The 23,794-nt window shown below is 48.0% G+C and overlaps 1 protein-coding gene across 1 annotated transcript in view; it reads right to left on the bottom strand.

Moving 5' to 3' along the window:
- Positions 1-23,794, bottom strand: part of LOC119385535 (neuroligin-4, X-linked-like) — a 57,129-nt gene that overhangs the window by 17,749 nt on the left and 15,586 nt on the right. The window contains exon 3 of the mRNA XM_037652954.2: positions 11,560-11,743. The gene's annotated coding sequence lies outside the window, so the exon portion shown is untranslated. The remainder of the gene's footprint in view (positions 1-11,559; positions 11,744-23,794) is intronic.

The raw sequence follows: 23,794 nt of genomic DNA, 5'->3' as shown, positions 1-23,794 counted from the left end.
ATTAATACGACTGCTGTGGTGTGTACGGCCGTCACCGCCCCATAGAATTGGTGCATCGCAGTATAGGCTAGAATACAGAAAGAGTGAAAGGCAGGCGCTAAAGAAGTTAGTTTGACTTACGTAGTGCGTCGCGAGCGCGATTAAAAGCCGCGCCGCCGGTGCCGCCTTCGCTGCGCGCTTCCCATCGCCGCCGATCACAGCGCCGCCGCTACTTTCGCCACCGCAATGGCAGTGATGGTAGCTCGGTTATGGCTCAAGCTCGGTCGCAACCATGGAGGAAGGAATATACTATAGAAAACGTGTGCGTCTGAGGGGGCGCTGGTTACTTTGCTTACATGAACTTTTCGTCCATCCATCGGTTTAGTACGTGCATCGCATACCACCACAGGGGCGCGCACTGCGCAAAGTTTGTTGGCGCGCAGTTCACCGTGTTCACATTGTTGTTCGTGTTCTCCGGCACCGTACGTGGTTTTCGTCAGCGCTCTCGCAACTGCCTGCCAAGTCTCTCACCTCGCACACACCACAATCAGGTAAGCAATACTTCACTGTTTCGATCATTACCTATCTCACCAATAGTCTCATAAGCAGCTAGTTATAAGGCGCACTCGCATGCCGCAGGTCATAAAGATTAAACACGTGTTTGCCATGCTTGCATTAGGGATAAGATTAAACACGTGTTCGCCATGCATGCATTGCTCATACATATCTTATTACTAAATTAGGTGCAGGAAACGGTAGAGGCAGTAGCTGTAATTTTACTGTGCGTAGGCATATTTCAATGCATTCTGTTGATTCGGAGTGACTGCCTTGAGGCACGACCATTGTGCTCGCACGCTGTGTTGCGTCTTCTTTATTGAGCTGCACATTCAGGAAGGAGTGTAGCGAGCAGTTGAATTTTTCTGAATTCAATCACGCGTTGCTTGCGCTCAGCAAATAACGTGATTTCACACGTCACGTAACCGTTTTACACAAACGTATTGCGGTGAAGCCTGATGCTGGGCTGCATCTCTGTAGTTTGAGGATGTCACAGCTCAGTTTTGGCACGCACTCATTAGTAATTTCACCAATACCCAAAGATATGGCTGTCATAAGGTGCACTCGCAAGCCTGAACCGCAAGTCACATGCACCAAGCGTGTACGTGTCTTTGTTTTCTTATCGAATGCAGACAGTGCTTTCCATGCTTGCATAGCTTGCAAGTCGTACGTACTGTACTACAAAATAAGGTGAAGGAGACCGCATGGGCAGCAACTGTCACGTGGCTTTGTTCATGCATGATCAGGACTATTAAGTATAATTCTGGTTGTTGTCAAAACATTCTCCTAATATTTCACAAGAGTCGACACATGAAGGCGAAGTTTTTGTTCTACTCTCAATCGAGATACTGTGTATTGTGCGAAGGATACAGCATGAAGTGAAAAGAGAAAAATTGAAAGTTCGACCTTAATTTTCTCCTAGTAATCAATCTCACTGATGCTTATGTTACATGGGATTGGGAAATTCATCCACCTAATCAGGGGCGTAGGCAGAAATTTTTAGGGGGGGGGGGGCACCTCCTTGATCTGAAGGTGGGGGCCGGGCGGCAAATGGTCATTTTGCGCTATGTATGCATGTCATGTAGAAAAAAAATTTTCGATGGGCCCGGTGTGCCACCCCTTAGCTTCGCTACCGATCTAAACCACTAAGTGTAGTCTATATTCACATATGTTTCTTAGTTGAGGTCAAGCTTTTTCAGTTTTTAAAGGGTTCCTCAAACACCCCTCCGGCATAAAGAAAAACACATTCTATGATCAATGAACACTGCTAAGCAAAGCTCAGCCATATTTTGTAGCTGTGTGTGGCACATAGAGCTTAACAGCAGAACGTACAGTTGGAGATCAGTATATGTAGTATTTCTGAAAATCTTGCTGCTCACTCTGAGCGTGATCAGAGGCAGTTGGCAAATGTCTTAAGTGCACTGGCCCTACTTTTTGGATATGCGCATCAAAGGCCTTATACATGTGCAGAGAAGGCATTATAAAGAGTGTACGTTGTTGCTTCTCGGATGTGTTTTGATCACTTGTTTTTAACGTTCCTTTCAGACATAAACAACGTGCTGAAGTGGCAGTCTGTGGAAATGTCACTAGCTGGATTGTGACACTTGTAAATAAATTTTGTGTAAATAAATTCATCCATATTTTGTTAAAGGTGCATTATTATTCATATGGCATGCTGCAGCAGAGGTGGTGCACGCATGCACAGTACATGAAGACAGCACTAGTGTAGGTTAAAATAGTGCTGTCAAATGTACACGCATGTGGTGTAGAAATAGTGATGTGTAATTGAATATGATAAAACACCCTACTGTGAGAATTTAAGCAGCTCCATAAACATTCCTATGAAACGTCGGCTTTTCTGCAGTGTACCGACGTTTCACACCTCTCCACAATTCAACAAGGGCTTGTGTTAATTTTTCACAAACTAAGTTACTACCGAACCTAAGTTTACTTAATGCTCACTGAAACAACTCTTTCCTTCAAGCTAAAACTTAATCCTTTAGGACACAAAACCTTAATCAAGCACAGAAAAGCCATCAAATTGAACCAACCGTTTTACGAGAGCTTCAGTTTTCGTTCACAATAACAGAATAATTCACTGGCAGACCATTATACGGCAACCTTCGTTTTTCTCTTTTATGAATACCCCAAATACTGTATTCCTAGTAACAGGGTCATGGTGTGTTTGAAGTAACAGATTTGCTGTATTCCTAGTTACAGGGTCATGGTGTGTCTTTGGTGAGAGTCTTTGGTGATTGGTCTGTAAGCGATTTATTATTCCACTTAAAAATAAAAAAATATTGTGTGCTATCGAACGTGCCACCGATTTATAAATGCAAAGGTTGATGGCCCCCAAAAGTGAGGAAAAAAATAAGGTAACTCTGATTCATACTTCATTTTTTATTTACACACGCACGCAAACACGTCACACTGTCCATAAGATGCGCAGAAACAGTTAAAATTCATTTGGTAAATTGGGAAAAAGTGTCGGCACTGCGTCCAGAGTAAGCCGGAAAGCCCTCATAGGAGCCACTACTGTCCTGCCTGTTCTTGGATCGGTGTACTTGCTAGTCGTCCTTAAGTCTGCCGCCTTGAAATGGAGCTCAGACACCTGAGAACCAATTAAAAAAGGAGTTTATCACAGGCTTGTCGCTCCACATGTTCCTTATTTGCTGATTTACAAAACAACAGCATCTATGAGGTGTCTACAGGCATCTCAATTGCAGCAGTACACATTTCAAGGAAACAAATTAGGCAGAAGTGCTGGCGAAACTGGCGCATAATTATAATACCGCAGAAAGTGGTCGGAGCACCGCTAAGAAATACTATGTACAAAACATATACACGACGCCACGCACCGGCACTCCTTAGCCTTTTTCAGTCAAGTAATCGGAGGTGTTACAAGCAGCCCGCGGTGCTATGCGAAAATACCGAAATGTGTACCGACCCTCAAGGAAAAAACGCCTGTTCTTAGAAAATACTGCCACGAGCGTTCATTGCATCATTTTGACGAGTTCGGGGTGCGAACAGCGGAACGTAAAACGCCTCTCTCGCTCCGCTTGTGAGGTCGCTTGATTGGAGCATGAAGATGCGTCTACTTCGTTTCGCCGTCGTTTTGCAACCAAGGAGGTTTGAAAAAATTTGCAGTGGCTTAGCTCGGCTATGCCAGGATATACGTAGCGTTAGCAAAGGTTCAGCTGATTATTCTGAGCTTTCCAGATTTCCGCAGCACGTTTAGCTTTCCGCAGCATGTTTAGCGTTCATCTGTTCATTCTTCTTACGCTGAAGCGCTAATTGCCAGGCAACTACTTCGGGATCCGATGACATAAGCTTCTCTGCTCTTCTGCGCCGTTGAGCAGTGCAGCATAGGCGTCTACGCAAGCGTCTGAGTCAAACGACACACCGTGTGGTTGGGTAACGAACAACGCTGTTCCCTTTATTAGGCTTTCTTATATAGCTCCGCACGTGAGGGTGCCGTGCGCACCGACGCGTTGAGGAGCACATAGAACGCGGCCCGCGGCCAGCGCGTCTGCTGTTAAAACAGCCACACATGTTACATCTTCTTTCCTTTCAGTAACAAACAAAAGAAAAGGAATGAAACGCGCACTCCACAACAGAGAGACATGAAGAGAAGTTATGGCACTTGACGAAAGTTCGCATCGTATTGCAGGCGTTGGGGCTCCTTGCGCTGACGGGTCGACCTGCGGTGGTCTGCTTGCGAAGCCTCACATTGGGTGAAGTCATGTGCGCAGGCTTGCGGATGACCACCGAAACTTGGTGCAGTTGAGCCATGCTGCAGTAGCTGAAGCTGAGGCTCCTGCCTCTCGTTTTGTTCGCTATTTCCAGCGGTGCTGTTGAAACCCGCCTCTCTCCTGTGGTATCTTTCTTGTGTTTGAAGCAGGTGTTGCCTGTTTCGCCTTAAAAACTTTCCATCCTCTGTCTCCACGATGTGGGATCGGGGAGCCACTTCTTGAAGCACTCTGGCCTTGCTCGACCATCTGTCATCCAGTACACGCACCGTGTCCCCTTGCTGTAGAGGGTGCAACGTCTTGCCCTTGGCCTGCTGTTGACGCTTGAGTACTGGGAGTCCCAGCTCTTCGCTGTATTCTGGAACGTTGGTGCGCAAGCGGCGTCCCTGTAAGAGTTGGGCAGGTGAATGGCCATCCTCCAGCGCAGACACACGATACGACAAGAGTCCTAGCCAAAAGTCGTCGTGAGATTCCGTTGTCTTTTTCATGATGCGCTTCACTATTTGCACTCCCTTTTCGGCAAGGCCATTTGATCTCGGGAACCGCGGACTTGATGTAATGTGCTCAAAGTCATATCGCTTGGCAAAATTGGCAAACTCTTTGGATACGAATTGCGGTCCATTGTCAGTGCAAACTTCTATTGGTATTCCGTAGCGCGCGAATATTGCGGACGTTTTTTGTACGACCTCCTGTGCTGTCGTTGTGGCTAATTTTTCCACTTCAGGAAAATTGGAATGTGCGTCAAACACAACTAAGTGCGCTTCACCAGCAAAATGAAATATGTCGATGCCCACTCTATACCATGGCATACTGGGTGTCGGGCGCATAATAAGGGGCTCAGATTGTTGTTTGTACGCATACTTTTGGCATGCGCTGCAAGAACGAATCATTGATTCAATGTTACTGTCCAGTCCAGGCCAAAACATGAGTGCGCGCGCTCTTGCTTTGCACTTGTTTATTCCCAGATGACCGGCGTGTACTTTCCTTAGCATTTCAGCCCGCATCGACTTAGGTATGACGATTTTGCACCCTTTAAGCAGTATCCCGTCGATGACTGACAGCTCAGACTCAAACGGACGTAATTCGCCTTCCACGGTTGTTCCGCACGATAGCTGATGCATAACTTTGTTTAGATAGGGATCCGATAATATCTCGTCTTGAAGGCGACGTTTTGTCGATGGGGTTATCAGGCACGAAGCGACAGAGGCTGCATGAACCTCCACATCCTCCGCAGTTTCCGAGTTAGGAGATAGCACGGGCGCACGGGAGAGCATGTCAGCCAAGAGCAGATCTTTGCCTGGAACGTACTGCAAGTCATAGTCGTACCTCAAGAGACGCACAAAGAAACGCTGTAGTCTGGGCGGCATTTCTCCGATGTTCTTTTTTGCGATTGCCAACAAAGGTCGGTGGTCCGTTTCTATCAATATCTTGCGGCCATAAGTAAACTGATGAAATTTCTCGCACGCAAACACGATACCAAGCGTCTCTTTCTCGATTTGGGAGTATCGCGTTTCGCTCTCAGTTAGCGTTCTAGATGCGTACATGACCGGGCGCCATTCATTCTGGTGTTCTTGCAGTAATGATGCGCCTAAGCCGGTTGCCGACGCGTCTGCCGATATCTTCGTTTGTTTCTTTTCGTCAAAGAACGCCAGCAGCGGCGGAGATGACAAAGCCTCGCAAACACCCTGCCATTCACGCTCATGGGCTTCAGTCCACTCAAAAATAGTGTCCTCCTTAACGAGACTTCGGAGCAACGACGTTTTATCACTGAGTCTAGGTACATACTTTCGAAAATAGTTAATTACACCCAGCATTCTTCTCACTGAATTTTTGTCCTTCGGCGCGGGCATTGCTCGGACGCTTTCAACCAATTCGGGGCTTGGGCGCACGCCGCCTTCACTGATCGTGTCACCTAGAAATGTTAGCTCCTTTTTACCAAACGAGCATTTCTCAGGGTTAAATGTAAGTCCTGCCTCTTCTGCCCTTTTAAGTACGATGCGCAAGCGTTCGTCATGCTGTGCTTTGTCAGCGCCCCCAACAAGAACATCGTCGACGTAAACGCGTACCCCTGGGATGCCTTCAAAGATCTGCGTCAGTGTCTTTTGAAAGATCTCACTGGCAGACGATATACCGAACGGTAGCCTTAAGAACCGATAGCGTCCAAAAGGAGTGGCGAACGTGCAGATCCGTGACGTAGCTTCATCGAGAGGTATCTGATGAAAACCAGAGTTGGCATCAAGGCGTGAAAAAAATCGAGCGCCTGACAACTCGCTTTCTATGTCTTCGCGAATAGGCATCGGGTAGTGCTCACGCAATATATTTTTGTTTACTTCTCTGGAGTCCATGCATACCCGTAAAGCGCCATTCTTTTTCCGTACCAGGACCAGGGGACTTACCCATTCGGTGGGTTCTTCGACTTTGGCGATGATGGACGCCTTCTCCATGCGTGCAAGTTCGTCGCGGAGTGGTTTCTTCAGTGCCACTGGCACCCTACGAGCAGGTTGCACAACTGGAATGGCATCTGGCCGGAGAACCATCCTGTACTTTCTTTGTACGCAGCCTGTTCCATGAAATAGATGGGCAAATTCCTCTTCGGGGCCTGCGTTTCCACTGCGTCTGACTGAATCGATGCTTGCTGGGATGATGCCGAAGTCGAGGCATGCGTTCAATCCAATGAGGGCTTGGCGCCCCTTTTTGACGATAAAGAAAGAAGTGTCTCTCGTTGTGCCGTTTATCTGTAGTGCTTTTGTGGCGACACCGAGGTGCTTGATCTCGGACCCGTTGTAGGCAGTCAATACTGCTGTGCTCTTCCGCAACGCGGATGCGTTCGAGATGCGTCGAAAGATGCTGAGAGGGATCAAGTTGGCCTGGGAACCTGTATCGACCTTGAACTGAATCTGACAACCAGAGATGATCCCACGCACTTTCCAGTCTTTTGCAGGATGAGTGGTTACTCCACAGATGCTGACGTGAAGGACATCGAAGCTTTCTTCACGATCCTCTTGAATGTCGTGGACTTGAGAGCTCGGGCAGCACGATGCAAAGTGATTCTTCTTGTTACATGCATAGCACGTTTTTCCGTAGGCTGGGCATTGACGCGGAGCGTGCACGCGATCACAATATTTGCATTTGCGTTTCTTTACTTTGTCGCGTTCACTCCGGTACGAGGCATCAACCTGCATGCGCTCGTTCGCCCAGGCAGCATTTTGTTGCGCCGCTACTTCAGCTGCTTTGCACATGTTCTCGGCCTTCTGAAGGGTCAAGGTTTTGTCTTGCAGCATCTTTTCTCTGACAGATTTGTTATTTGTCCCAAAGACAATTTGGTCCCTGATCAGAGACTCTTCCAGGGACCCAAAATTGCAAAGTTTGGCTTGCGTCCTTAGATCACGCGCAAAACGCTCGAATGGTTCCCCTTCATCTTGAACTCGCATACGGAAGACATGGCGTTCATACACTTCATTGCCTTGTTCAATGCAATATTCGTCAAACTTCTTCACTAGCGTTTGATAGTCATCTTTGAGCTCACCTTCGGCGAAGGTGAAGTTGTTGTAAACCTCAAGTGCTTCATCTCCCGCAGCGCTCAAGAGTATGGCCGCCTTAACTGCTTCTGTCTTGGGATTGTCTGCTGAGGTAGCCGTTAGGAAAAGGTCCAGTCGTTGCTTGAAGAGCTCCCAGTTCTTTCTGACGTTGCCAGTCAACTGTAGTGGTGAAGGTAGCTTTAAGCCATCCATGTTGGGCTGCCGCGACCACTTCTGACACCATGCAGCATAGGCGTCTACGCAAGCGTCTGAGTCAAACGACACACCGTGTGGTTGGGTAACGAACAACGCTGTTCCCTTTATTAGGCTTTCTTATATAGCTCCGCACGTGAGGGTGCCGTGCGCACCGACGCGTTGAGGAGCACATAGAACGCGGCCCGCGGCCAGCGCGTCTGCTGTTAAAACAGCCACACATGTTACTCCTTCTCCGTGGCGTTACCCACCTGCAAACGCCAGTCAGAGGCGCTATCAAGTGTCACCAGCGCACTGTCAGACGGCGACTGCACAGCGAAGGCGAATACACCATCTCCCGTTAAAGGGGACCATGAGTAGATGCGAAGCCGGAGCACTTGCACGATCGCGTTCCGTTGGTGTTCGTTGGGCATGCTACCGAGCTCGCGTCGTAGAACGCGAAGAGCGACGCTACGCGCGTCGTATCTTCCACCTAGCCTGGCCGTTAATTCTCACAGGGCGAGCGGGGAACGCGGTCGACAGGCGGGCGAGAGGCGGCAGCGTAGGAGAGGAGAGAGAACGGGGGGACGCGCATGCGCTCGAGCTCATCGCGGCGTTGCGCAGGAGAGAATTTCGGCATGTCTAGCCCGCGTTTCAGAGGAAGAGTGGTAAGGGGGAGGGGAGAGGGGAAGTGGAGAGGGTAATGGGAGAGGGGAGAGGGTGAGTGGAGAGGGGAAATGGGAGAGGGTGGATGACAGGGGGGAATGGTGAGGTGGAGTGGAGAGGAGGTGTGTGGAGAGGGTATGCGCATGCGCAGTAAGGGTGGTCACGCCGCACACCACCACCGGATTGAGCTCCGCCTTAAGATACTTCGCATCTTAGCTGCGCGCGCCATGGCTACGACGTCACCCCTCTCGAATGCGCAGAGCAGCAGCGGCGAGTCGCGCGCGCATGCGCAGCACGGCTCATGATGACCCCCGCGAAACCTGCTCTGGCTAGGCAAGTGTAGCTAACGCTACAAAACAATTCTGGAGTGGAAGCTCTTGCAACAGCTTGCCAGTGCAAGTGAAGCCAGCTTTTGCCCACCAAAGAGCTCGGAGACATGCTCTTTTCTGGTGGTACCTACTTAGAGATCAAATGCCTTTGATCTGTTAGTGTAAACACTACGTTAATTATAAAATAAAAGATCGTTGTGGCCGACAAAAGTAACCCGTCGAGAGGAGTATTGGCGACTGATCTCCAATAAAATTTGCCATGGCTTTGAGGCTTGCTTACGAAGACTAGTAACATGAAGACACACTTGTAGCAATATCAGACCCCTAAAAATTGCCATATTAAACTTGTTTGGCGTGCGTCAAAAACGCTCGCTTTCCTTCGCCAAACGCCGATGGCACATCGTGCCCCTACTAAGATGGCGGGCGCAGCCGCCATCTTTTGGTGGGCACGGCTTCACTATTGCGCAATAATCGTCACTCCAGCAATCTTTTTAACCTCCTTGTTTGCAACAAAGCTCACCGCGTCTCGGCAAGACGCGCTCGTCAAAAACGCGATATCTATGCACAGCGTCAGCGACGCTCAGATAAATGTGCTTAATGTCAAGGCTTACGCTAACAAGTCAGAAGCGCACACAACCTCATTATTTTATCGAAAGAACCAACGTGTTAGAGGTGGTGCCTTTAAGACATCTGAAAAGCAAGTAGTATAGACATACACATACCTTCGAATCACGGAGAGAATGCATATCCATGTCATCCCGATGAACGGCACGCTCTCATTTCTGTTTTTGGTCGCCCTGGGGGAGTGAAAACACTGGAACCTTCGGTACATTGATACTTGGGCCCACAGCACTGCTCCATTGGGAGAGCTTGCAGGTGTACAACGCGGACATTCACTGAATGAAGCACGTCACATCACCATGCAGCACTTCACAAACGCAGACCACGGTCTTCATGCAGACGCCAGAAGAAACACCAGTATGCCACCACAGGCTTCGTCAGGCATAACAATCGTGCTCTCTCGAACGGCGTGAACATGCATGCGCACATCTACTCGGCAGGAGACGAGGGTCAAGAATGAGTGACGTCAGAGGCCATGCCCGGAGTAGTGAGCAGGCCTGAAAATATTCTAGAGGGCGCTGGCTGGGCGCCTCTCAAGAACATCCGGAAATGTGTGCTCGAGACGCCGCTGTGAAACGCCAACGCCGAGCACAGAACGCTGGCGCCCCACTCTCCCGTCCGCTCGCGCCTCACTCTCGACCGTTCGCTGGCTGGGCGCCTCTCAAGGCGATGGCAGAAGTCGGTGAAAGCGAATGTCTGACGGCCACGGTACCCTCTCTCGGCGCAAGAAATGCATTCGCATTTCCTCACGATTCCCTTCGGGGAGGTGGGGACATTTTTTTATTGCGATAGCAATTATATGGACAGTCTCGGCTGGAAAATGTCCGTCCCCGTCGCCGTCATTTACCGTATATGTATAAGTATGTATATATATAAAAGCCATAAAGAAAAATAATTCAGAAATTCTTTCCGACGCGCGGAATCGAACGGACGACCTCTCGACTTGCAGCCCGCCGCGTTAGACGTTAGGCCACGACAGCACCGTCTTTCAGCCTGCTAACGGCGCGCTATTTATATACACCATGTAATTCAGCATGCTTTCTTAGTGGCTACATAGATGGCGCGACGTGCGCGTGCCGCTCCTGCGATCGCCGTTGCGCTTCGCTCTACAGGGCGTGGTCGCTTTCGTGCGCTTATCTCGAGGAAAGAAGGGGCGGCCGGTGGGGTGCTTCGCTTCGCTCGCTGCAGCTAAAGCCCCTCCATCGCGTCTACTGCCGCTTTTTTAAGTACCGCCATCTATTGTTCGACGACGACGCCCACTTCCGGTTCCGGAGCTTCCGGAAGGAAGTTCTTGAGCCACTTCCTTCCGCTTTTTCCTTCCATCTTGTTTCTGCGCACGCATGTGCACACGCGAGAAAGCACATATTTGCTTCTCCGTTTCGCAAGTGTTGTTGTTTTGAGGTTCGTCGTAAACTACCTGCCGCCGAGCGAGTTTTCGCTCGGTGTTTCTGCGTCGCGAGGGCGTGGGCGGGCATGGGGCAGGTGCATCAACCGGAAAAGCAGCAGAAACATCATGGCGGCACTTCGGCTTCCGCTAGGCGGGGAACCGGTGTAAAGGGAGAGGGGGCGGACGAGTTGGCGCTACTTAACCTAGCCGGCGGAAAACGCATGGAGGGGCTTTAGCTGCAGCGGCCGCGTTTGCGAAAGGAGCGCGCTGTTCAAAGAGACATAAGTAACAAAAGTTACAATTAGTTCGCGCTCGTCTTGTGTGTACCTGTTCGTTTTTTATTACACCGTAGCTCTGAAATTGTGCAAGTATACTAATGTCGAGCAAACCTTGCAGCCCGGGTAACACTGGCTGTAAATGTGCTGTTTGACTAATTGTTCAACGTACAAAGCCAAATGTGCCTCAATATACCTCATCGCAGTATGTTTATGTGCCTCTTTTCGCATCACACAATGAGCTAAGAGGTGAAAAAGCTCCAAAACAAGGCCTTTTCAGCCACGTACATTTCCGGTCTGGAACCAGTCCCCGGTGAGCGCCAGCACCAGGCTTTTCTTGTGTTTATCATCGTCTTTTGCGGGTGCCCAAATAGAGAGGTGCAGGCAGTCCTCAGAGCCGTGCGCCGAGCCGCTAAGCCACTGGGTGCAGGCCGGGCCGGGCTCCTGTGCCTTCCACGTTTCCCTAGGGAACCTGCATACCGATATCGGTTTTAGCCTACTTAGAAGAACCTGGGGCGACTGAAAACTTTTTCAACACATCGGAAGGAAGTTGCCGAAGTTCGTTTGTTCTACGGCATTAGTTTTGTTGAAATTTCATCCCCTTTCCCCTCCCCGTGCCGCTCCAACCTTCTTCATCATACCGGTCTATCGAGAGACTAAATTTCGTCACTACGGCCCGCTACTTGTGGTCAGCTTGAGACCCCTCCAGTATGTAGACCGTATAAGGGGATGCTATACATAAACGCCTATTTGGAGGTGCCGTTATATGCGCGCTTTGAACGAGTAGAAAGATATGCTCTAATCGCCTCCTTTATCTGAAATTTCTATGTTACCCCAGTATTCACATATTTCCACTGACCACAATGCCTCTATTTCGTGGTTGCGTTTGTGTGATGTATGCGTATGCCGGGTGTGTCAAGAAATGTGTCCGAAAATCCGCAAAAATAACGAAACAGAGATATTTTCACGCCGCACTCATATGTACTTTTTCCGAGGCGGCAGGCATCTTAAGTTGAGCAGAGGCATCAATTACGACAGTAAATACAGGAATTAGGTTAGTTAACTTTTTAATTAGTGGAGCCAGGCGGCCGGCCGGGTCAAATGGAAAAATCGCACTCCTTCCTGCGAAAAGCCCGTTGCCGCTTTCAGATTTCGCAAAAGCAGCCGCTGGCAATTATCAGCAAATAATGCAATCTGACCAACTTCGCCAGCGAAATCGAAACTAGGAAGAGAGCAACTGCCCTACTCTTCCGAGACGTCCAGAATGAGTGAGCGTCGTTGTCCAATCATCGATCGACTTCGCTTCGTGTTTCTAGGGGTTTCATTTGCGATTGGAGCACGTATGGCCACGTACGTTAACACATGCAGAAGAACTAACACCACTGCAATCGCCGTCGTTAACAGTGACTTCAGTATGGCCGTCTGCTTGTTGCGCTCATCGGACCTTCGGTTTCCATTTCTCCGGTGAATTTGTTTGAATTTCATTGTTCCGCAATAATTATCAGAGGCCGATTTTTTTTTCAAAATCTCAAAGCGCGAATTGCCTCTTCATAGGAAGGACAGCAATTCTCCCATTTGACCCGACCGGATGTCTCCGCTAAATAAAAGTTAATTAATTTTATTTATTACTTCCATAATTGCTATGTCTAGTCATCTTAAGACATCTCCCATGCACCGCGGAAAAGGTTATTATGAGCAGCGAGCAAATATTCCATTTTCATTATTTTTGATGATCTTCCAACATATTTCTCGAAACACCCTATATGCAAAATTGAACGTTTTCATTGGGGGTTTCAGCCCCCATCCACACCCTGGCTACGCGAGCGGTGAAGACGACAAACAAACCACTCTCTTGTAGTTAACCCGGAGTTGTTTAGCGGCCCTTTAATGACGTTTTCTTTCTCATTTTCGCAATTAAAGATGTGAATGTTAAATTCTCAGCTCTCATACTTCTCTGTTCTTGGATCTGGTTCAGTACAAGCTTTGTTTGTTTTACTAAAATTATCACTGATAACGTCGTCCATGTAATGCAGTGTCTCGTCTCCTTCGATGATCTTCCCATTTCACTCTTTTACAAACGCAAATTCGTAATTTTTGTGTTTTACATAGTTGCAGAATCTTTTTGGCGCGCATTTATACTTTTCACAATTGCTACATTGCCGGCTTACACTAGGACATATTCTTTACTTATGTTTTTTAACTATTTCACTTGCCACCATTTTCTAATTACGGTGCCTGTTAAATATACGCAGCACATATACGCAACTTCGTGCAGCACCTTTCTCTGAGGACTTGCTCAATACGCGACTTTGTGGAGCCATCTAGATAAGGCTCCCCCATTTGTTAGAAGCGCCATATTCAAAATCCCGTTTTTTCCCTCAGGTTCTGAGGGTGGCGCATACACTTGGATTAGTCTTTAGTTCTGGTCGCTCCTCATCCTCGTAGAAAATACTACGACTGCTGAATGTGTTATAACCTACCCACCGCAGGGGCCTTATCGTTATGGTGCTGCTCGACTGCTCACCCGAAGGTGGCGGGATCGAATGCCCGCCGCGGCGGGCGCATTTCGGTAGACCAAATGCTAGAAACCTGTGTGCTTAGATTTGGGCGCATGTTAAAGAATCCCAGGTGGTCGAAACCCGGAGCCCTCCCCTAGGGCGTCTCTCCTCATCAAATCGTGGTTTTGGGAAATAAAATCCCGTGAATAGATTGATCTCACCAGATGATCTGCGCATGTGCGAGTTTCTGACGCCAGCGCTTACCCCGTCTTTATTGTAGTTCTCTGAGCGCTGATGATGCGGTTGCTTGCTGTGTGCTTCAGTTATATTGGTGTTTTGTACGAATCCTCGGCACATTTGAACGCGTAGAAAACTGTGTCCGGACCTCCAATGTATGTTACTTCATTTCAGGTTAAACTGCACCCTAACGCTAAGACAAAACACTCGATAGTGCTTACATGTGACCAGGTCGTCTCGTCGTGTTGATGCGCTTGCGTCGCTTCGCTAAGTAAATTTAGTAATAAAATAAAATTGCAGTGGCTTAGCTCGGATATGCCAGGATATACGTAGCGTTACCAAAGGTTCAGCTGATTATTCTCAGCTTTCCAGATTGTCTAGGATTAGCTTGATTGTCATGCTTACTGCTGCTCCAATGACACACATTCGGCCACATCGTTCAGAACCGGTAGACCTGGCGGCATGGCCGGGTAACGATACCCATTGGTAACGCGGAATGTTCTGCTTAACGAGAAAGTTCTTGCACGTTGTACAAACCCGCGCCCCGGTTTCACCCCACTCAGGCGCCGCCACTAAACCCAACGTTTCACGCATGGCACTACTTAGCGGCGTCAAGTCTTTCATGTGCCATATTCTTTCACACACGTCGCACACGTATCCAAACGGACTGTTTACGAAGTCCGCCTCGAAGGACCGAGTCGCACTGGCGCTTTCGCTAAGTTTCACAGTATAGGCAGTCTATCGGCGAGCCTTGACGTCATCGACGGCGTCTTGTCGCTGCTGCAGAGATGGTCGGGTACGTCGCTCAACATCCTGGCGACGCCGCTTTGCCAGACGTTCCTCCCTTTCCTCCAGTGTCTCCGCAGCATGTTTAGCCTTCCTCTGTTCATTCTTCGTACGCTGGACCGCTAATTGCCAGGCAACTACTTCGGGATCCGATGACATAAGCTTCTCGGCTCTTCTGCGCCGTTGAGCAGCATTTGCGCTCTCCTTCTCCATTGCGTTACCCACCTGCAAACGCCAGTCAGAGGCGCTATCAAGTGGCACCAGCGAATTGTCAGACGGCGACTGCACAGCGAAGGCGAATAGCTGCGCGTGCCATGGCTACGACGTCACCCCTCTAGACTGCGCAGAGCAGCAGCGGCGAGTCGCGCGCCCTGGCGCCAGTCTGTCTGCCCGGCCACGACGCCACTCCTCCCGCTCTCCGCCGCCCATAGAGTTAATATACTGACTCTAGAGGAAAAGCTCCCCATAGGGTTTATGCATTGAAACCTACAACCGCATGGGTTCCGCCATGATGGAACAAAACGATCGTTGCCTGCGTTGCCAGACCCTGATACGCTCGCTATATTTGACGGTAGTAATCAGTTTTAATCTACCAACCTAAGCCAGCTACGCGCTGTTCAGAGAACATCAGCTGTGTTTTGATGCGTGAAGCCGTGTGTTAGTGTACGGTTGTCTGTGCAGCTGGTCCGGTTCATAACAGTTAAAATTTCCACCGGTTTGTGCATAGTTTTTACTAGGCACTCCCTACCAAAGTTTCTCCGTTCGCTGGCACAAAGGTCACTCGACAGATTCGCAGCTCGAAGTAAAGTCCGTAGGCCGTGGTCATGCGCTGATTCGACTTGCAATGGCGAGACACCTGTATCCACGTTCTTTTTCAGCTCATTGCTGCCGTACTTCAGCGCAGATAGCCGTAAAGCAGAAAAATGTCGATTGCAGCATGCAGCGGCGAATGTAAGTGAGACATCTCCCGAAAGCTTCAATCGAAACTAAAGTTACACGGCCCACGAAGCTTTATCGCCGTTAAAAAGTCTAAAAAAAATCGGTTGCGATTAGTTCGTACATAACTTTCATGGCTTGTCTCATCTCTTCTTTGCCGTCCGTCCTGGTTTGCACTGAAGTTTCCAGCTTGAAAGAAAAAAGGGCTGTCACATGAAGTCGAGTGGTATGCGGCGACAGAAAACGCACACAGCGGGACACTATGACAACTACGAGATACACGACGCGAACGAAGTTTCAGGGGCTTTAACACGACGCGCAAACCGGCGCAATCGGCCGCAAGCACACACTCGCGTACTCGCGAGTGTTGATATGGTGGTGCCATCTAGTTAACCAGCCTGCAAACGCTCCTTTCCGCGCGCAGGAAATTGCATAAATAGCCGTCGTATTCTTTCGTAGAAATGTTCAAAACAAACACAAAACAATATCCGCAAGTTTTTAATTGTGCAGATGCTTCTTTAGGATTGATATGTGATGGCAAGAATGACAACGTTCCAAGATGTCAGCGTTCTTGTGGTTATAGGTCTCGCGGCCCAGCTTTTCCTCTAGAGTCAGTATATTAACTCTATGCCGCCACCGCGCGCGGCGGTGGCGGAGCGCGTGTGAGGTGCCGGCTCCGCACTCATCCTCGCGCATGCGCAGCACGGCTCATGATGACCCACGCGAAACCGGCTCAGGCTAGGCAAGTGTAGCTAACGCTACAAAAAACGAGAAATCACGTTCCCGTCATGAAAGCAAAAATCGTCTTCAGTGAACCTCAGCAGGCGAGCGATACAAGCTACAGTATGCGGAATATAACTTGTCCCAACTGCGTAAAGCTATTCGCGACTTCGAAGACGGGAAAAAACAAACAAACAAACCGAAGGGACGAACAAAAAAGGAAGCTTTTTGCACTTCTTTTTTGTCCAAGCAACACTTTCCATGCACACTCTGCTGCCGTGCATGAGAGGGCTTGCCGCACGTTGCGTCAGGCGCACTGCAGAAGTTGCCGTGGGTTGCATGAGACTCCCGCCTTGGTTGGCGCCCGTTGCATCAGGCACCTCGCTGGTGTTGGCACTGGTTGCATCAGGCAGTCTGTCGATGTTGACGCCACTTGCGTCAGACGTTCTACCAGCTTGAATACCTTGCCGAAGCAATGAAGTTTGGGTTACGAGCCCATAACAACGTATATACCGCTTCGAAGCTGCAGTGTACGGTACGTCAGTAAGAGCCGCTTACTCTCATACAGGAACCTAAGCTTTGATATCGCTTGAAGTTGCATTCGTGATAACACCGCTTATTGAAAGGAACAGGGAAATCCCTGCGGCATCGCTGGCTGCAATGCCGGCACGGCCGAGTTTTTGCCATGCACTCCGTGGTGCGAGCGGTACACACCATGCAGGTCTCGTTCATGCTAGATACTTGACAGTCGGCATCGCTTTTGGCGAGATGCCGGTTTAAGTATCGCTGTATATTTAAGCGATCTCTGTTTTGCCCGGCTAACACAATGTATCCAATCTGTCGCCCATGGCGGCGATCACCCTGGCAAGGGGATCGAGCACACATTGTATGAAGCTTTGACGTCGCTCATCGGCCCATCGTCCGTGCAGGAGCCTGTTATGACGCAATAGGACACTGCTAAACTACCATGGATTATACACCAGGAATTCACAAATGCGTTGAACAAAAAAACGCGCGGTTGTTGCCACTCTATTCCACTTCGTTGATTGTAGTACACAATCCTGTGGGAGCTTGACGTCCTCTGAGAACTCGTAAAATCCGAGACCTTTTGCTTCAGGTTGTCGTTGTAGCATCCCAGCACGCAGCACGTGAACCCAACCGTCGCAAATCATTAACTAAAGCTCATTAATGCAGCACGCCTATGCACGGGCTATACGCAGCTGGACGTACCGGGTACTATAGTACCAGCATGCACTGCAGCAGCGGTGGCGTAGTGCAACTCACGGTGAGATCGGTCTGTTGTTTTCCTAGAAGCGGCATGCATGCCCTATTCCATCTCTTTGCTATATGGATAACGGCAGATGGCGCTACGCTGCGCGTAAATATATACACTAAAAAAATTAGCGTAGCTTGCACTGGAGGCGCAATGCTAAAGAGAGATTGGAGCTGATGGGCACCTAAGTATATGCTAAATTTCTCAAATATTGTCTTTCTTTCTTTCTATATTTCTTGCTTCCTCCCTCTATTCTTTGTCTTTTTTTTCTAAGTTTATTTCTATTCGTTTGTTTCTCTCTCTCTCTCTATTTCTCGCTTGCTTCCTCCTTCTTTCCATCCTTTTCTCTCTCTATCTCTCACTCCATTTCTGCCTCTCTTTCTTTGATTCTCCCTCTCTCTCTCACTCTTTCTATTTCTGCATTTCTTTCTCTGTATCTTTCTCTTTCTCATTCTTTCTATGCGATGCTTTACTCTCTCCCCTCCTCACCCTCAAATCTCTCTTCCTTACTCTCACTTCCCCTTCCCACCCCCTTGCTACACTACACTATACAAGGCTATGCTATGCACTGCTAGCGTGCCTGAATAGTCGAGTGCTTAGGACGCTCGTTTTCGGATCGAGGGTACGCGGATTCGAATCCCGCCTCGTGAAGAATTTTTTTTCGCCAAGAATTGATATCTTTCTCCTTTATTTATTTATTTATTTATGTATTTATTTATTTATGTATTTATTTCTCTGTCTCTGCACTCTTTCTCTCGCCCATCAGGGTTATTACAGGCCACGCCGGAGAAATCGGCGCACGTGTTCCGAGAGCGAAGCAGAAGACGACGAAAATGAAGAGGGTGTAGAGAGCGTGTGCCGGTTAATGAAGTTCATCATCTGTTTTCGACAGACAAATTACGGTGAGCCTAAACGTTTAGCTTGGCTACTAAAATATTATTCAGGCAGAACCAAGTCTGGTTGTTTTCTATTTGGTTGTTTTCTAGACCATTTCTGGAGTAAACTTTAGCGACGACAACGTTGTCGTTATTACAGCAAACAGCACGTACGTTAGCCGACAATAGCCAATACTTACTATAATTTAGCGAGCAAAAGCCACTATGAGCCATCATTCAGCCAACAGCAGGCGATATTAGCTATAATTTAGCCAACGGTAGCCAAGATTACCGAGTGTTAACTCTGCTAGTATGTGAGCAAATAGGGCAGGCCAGGGCACTGCCATTCTCTGATAAGAGTTCTGTATGCTATTCCAATAATTCAATGTGTTTCCCACACGATTCTCATGGAAATACATGGAATCATCATGGAATCGGCATTCTTCGCGCAAGAATCGTGCGGGAAAATAAAGGCCTGCTGGAATAACACACCTAACGTTTCAGAAGGCTTTGCCGCTTAAAAATTTCGGTAAAAATGGGGCGAAGCAAGCTGCGTTAATATTTTCGCATATCACATTGGCGCAGCCACTGTTCAACAGGACATCTTAATCGGTGTGCTCTCTGTGCGCCTAACCTTGCAAGTGGCACGGGGTCCATGAATCTCCGTGAGCCGGACGTGTCCAGAGCGTACGGCACGCCCAGGAACTGATTGATCCTGACTCCGGAGGCTGTCGTCACTCGCCTTCCGTACACTATTCCGCTGCTGGTGGTCAGCGCCGCCGTGTCCGTCGTGATAGTGAGCGCTCTGACGAGGGCAACCACGCAGACAGCAACAATGCCGATGCACATCGCGTAGCTGCCGACGAGCAGGGCCCTGCGTTGCAAACGCGAGTGTTCCTTCCATGGCTGTGACCTAATAATATTTATAATAATAATAATAATGTCTGAGGTTTAACGTCCCAAAACCACGATATGATTATGAGGGACGCCGCAGTGGAAGGCCCCGGATATTTCGATCACTTGGGGTTCTTTAACGTGCACCCAAATCTAAGTACACGGGCCTCAAACATTTTCGCCTCCATCGAATCCATCGCCTCCATTTTCGCCTCCAGTCGCCGCGGCCGAGATTCGATACCGCGACTTCTGGGTCGGCAGTCGAGCGCCATAACCACTAGACCACCGTGGCGGGGCATGGTTGTGACCTATAGGTATGGCATACGTGTCTATCGTTGCCGTATGCATAATTTTTGCAGCCTGGCAAATATAAGTATTCTCGCCTGTAGATATCTTACAGCTCAATAGGTATAAATCTAGGCAGAATCAGCTGATCATTCTGCCTTCTGCAGACAGTAAAGGCATTATTTGTGCAAAGTATAAATAAAACCGATATATACTGAATGGCGTATTTATAAATTCTGCTATAGCGTGCAAGGTGTTGGCGTGACTGCAAGCCAGGAAAAGCGCTGCGACCCGAAATGTGAAAAGTAACGTAGCGCTGGGCAAAGATACTTTGAAATTGTATCGCGATACGACAGAAGATACTCGAGCAAGAAGTATTTGAGATATAGATACAAGATACAACCGCAATAATTGTAGGCGATACGATACTTTCCACCTGTATCTTAAGGTACTTCGATACATTCGCAAATTTGCTGTTATAGATTTGTGCAAGGAAGGGCGGGTAAGGCGCACCCTCTCCGGGCGCCCACGGAAAGGAATCACAGTAAATATCATACAGTAAAAACACAATGCAGGCGGCAACCCTAATAGCTATGACCATTAAGCATGAAGTATTGCCACCTTACCTGTTAAGGTAAGACACTATCAATTTCAGTGCTATGAAAAATAGCCTAAAACAGATCTAGAAGACCTTGTTCCTGGGCGAGTTGGTACCTAAGTTTGCTAAACATGTTTTTTCTTGGCGCTCATCTGTCTCATTCTCTGTCCTGTCTTTATGTTTCAAGCATTGCGCCAGAAATAACATGTTTAGCAAACTAAAACAGCTCGCTGGGACACTCATGAGAAAAACGGAGCATTTGGTATAACATTGCTTCTCGAATCTCCTTGCTAACATATTAATTTCCGTTATCACAATAAAAACTCGCTTTCGCTACTTTACTAAGTTTAAGCTGAATTTTTGCTAGTGTGTGCTCAAGCACGCCCACATTATTATGTATTAGTCCTGAACATCGCCTTGACATAGCAGTAAACTGAAGTCGAATGTAAATATGTAAACAGTAGTAGAAATGGCCCAGGCAGTTAAAAATAGCAATAAAGCAGGGAGCTTGGCAGCACTTTAGCAATGACATATTGCAGTAAACAGACCGGAAAAAATAGTACAGATGCCTAGGTTATGCATCTGACGCAAGAGAAGCACAGCTAAAAAGGCACTTGTGCTCACAATCAAATTATGATTTTAAAGATTATTTAGCAGGAAGAAAATTTATTTATTTAGCAGGAAGAAAAAAATATGCGGTACGCTAAGCTATATATATGCGGCACACTAAGCTATATGCGCTAAGCTCCATGCGGTACGCTAAGCTTCTGTTGGGTAAATGCTTGTTCTATTAGATCTAGCATCGCACTGGTGGTGGTATAGTTTTTAGAATCGTATTTGCATATAAGTCAATGACATCGCATGTAAGTCAAGCTTACGTCCACGATGTCTTTCAAATGACTGATGTCTGAAAACTACGAGACGCAAAGCAACCCCATTCTTCTGCTCTTCAGATTTCGTAACGACACTATAGCGGCATCAGAATTTGCGCAATTATAAGACGCCGCGCGCATTGGAGTGCGCGGTTCAGGACAGGGCTAAGAGCAAATGTAATGGCACTGACACAACAAAAGAAAGAAAGAAAGAAAGAAAGAAAGAAAGAAAGAAAGAAAGAAAGAAAGAAAGAAAGAAAGAAAGAAAGAAAGAAAGAAAGAAAGAAAGAAAGAAAGAAAGAAAGAAAGAAAGGGTTGGCTGGGAAGACTAATTGGCGCGCTTGTTTGTGACGAGACGGCGTGAGCGCTACCACGTGACCCTGTATCACCAATAGGGACGCGCAGACCTCATCGCCTGCCCTCGCTGGAGGACTCTAGCGGACAGATAAACGAATGTCACTATCTTTAGTTTTACTCAGGAAGATTAGTGGCAGCAGCGAGAGCTTGAGAAGCGGTTTTCAGCCAACGTTTATTGTTTCGCACGGTGGTGTTGCGATCGGAGTACCTTGTATCTTAAGATACAATATACACTTTGTTCATGTATCGAAAATACAGATATTGATATACGTCTTGCGAGACGTATGACCATACAGATGCGATATAACCAAAGAGTATCTAAGATAGTTTCTCGGACACATGTATCTTCGATACTGCCCAGCACTGCTAGCGCGTCCAAAATGCAGGCATGTGCTGCGCCGCCTGTTAGAAACACGTTATATAAATGGCTGTAACGGAAATGAGGGCGGTTACTAAGCAGAGCAGTCCTCCGCGCGTAATCATGTCTCGCGTGTCACCAGTAGCACATAAGCAATATGGGCTATGCGTAGAACAAGCGTGGTAGACAGAGGGCACTGTTCCATTGGGCCTATCATTGGATGTGTTTGTCGAAGTTACCAACAGTTCTGCGATATAACGTACTCAGACGCATAAAGGCACCGCCGACTCTTAAAATCTTGTAAAGATTTCCGAGATCCCGTAGACTGTTCGCCACAATGGTTATTGCGCTACCTCCTTTAGACGATACTACTGTCACGGTGCCAAACTGGTCACGTAGTGCTTCGCGCATATATAGGCTCAACCGACCTACGATTCTGAATGCTGTTTCCAGCGTACTGACTCCGAGATCACCTTGCAGTAACTTGCCCACATGTTTTGCTAAACGATGTCTCAGGGGTTAGCGCGCTCGGATATAAAATGAAGATTATCTCGATGGCACGGGTTCAAATTCCAGCGGAGTCGCGGAAAAAAAACGTAATTTTCTTCGCGCTCTGGCAATGGTGAAACAGCATGGGCCTCACGGTGTGCTCTGACGACCAAATAAGTCGATTTCAGATGACCACAGGGTCGTCACCAAATCAGTGGAACGTACGGATGGACGGACAGTAAATCGAGCTTCGAGCTGTCGCAGTAAAAGTGAGCTCCTATGCGACCAGAAAAGATTGAACGCGCTTGAAGAGCCATAAGTACGAGACACACACTTTCCACCTCCTCGTGGACATGTCGATGTGTATCGCCGACTTCGCGTGTCTCTGCGAAACAGTCCCGAGAACTGCAGAAAATGTGCACGCGGGCCCACCATCAACGGAATGAAGTGCACATCAGAAAAACTGGCATTCGCTTTGCCAGACAGTCCAGTCGCTTGAGCTTTGTGATCATTTCTGTGCCTGAATACGACTTAAGCCAAATAAAAAACGCATTTCTGATAATAGTGATATTTCCACGTGCACATTGAATTTGCCCGCTTGCAAGCAGTATCATTGAGCTATGAGGTTCATTATGAGCTATGATAGTGCAGAAACACACTGGCGTACCAGACGACACTCAATGGCGTTTTGCCAATGCATTTGTTAGCTCATTCTTTTCATTTACGGAGCTTCAGGAGTGCGAATGCGCATTGTTAGGTATTCGTATCGTTTCTTCTACTACAATGATCACAAAAATCATCTCATGATACGCTACAAGGTAACTAGTGCGAAAATACTGCAGCTTATTTCTTTGATCAGAGAATGCAGCATCCCCCCATCACTACTTGCAAGTATAGTGATGTCAACTTCATAACACCTTGCACTACGTAGTTCATTCTATATTGTTTCATGGAGGAATCTCGCACTTTGATACTTGTATCTGTAGTTAGTTCCTGGGCTAGTTGGTCGTGCCTTATGGAAGATGTACATAAAGTACTGCAAAATAGAAACGACACAATAAAGTACACCAGGACAGACGCTACACACAAGTACTATCTAGCATGAAAGTTCCCTACGTATGCATTCTCTTGCCACGCATGTACTACATGTATATACAGAATAAAAAGAAAAAGGACAAGCGTACATCAAAGGCGGTTGTACACGACGTCAGACTGAGTGAAGCAATGCGACTGACGGTTCCCTTACACGTTGATCTCTTCTTTGTGATTAAGAAGGCTTCCAGTGCAAGTCTTGAATAAGCTTTGAAACCTTTTCCGTTCCTGCTGAGAATCGTACGCTCCGGTA

The sequence above is a fragment of the Rhipicephalus sanguineus genome, chromosome 3 (genome assembly GCF_013339695.2).
Source record: "Rhipicephalus sanguineus isolate Rsan-2018 chromosome 3, BIME_Rsan_1.4, whole genome shotgun sequence".
Taxonomy (NCBI): domain Eukaryota; kingdom Metazoa; phylum Arthropoda; class Arachnida; order Ixodida; family Ixodidae; genus Rhipicephalus; species Rhipicephalus sanguineus.
Note: the sequence above shows the minus strand (reverse complement) of the source record. Positions and strands in the feature narration are given on the sequence as shown.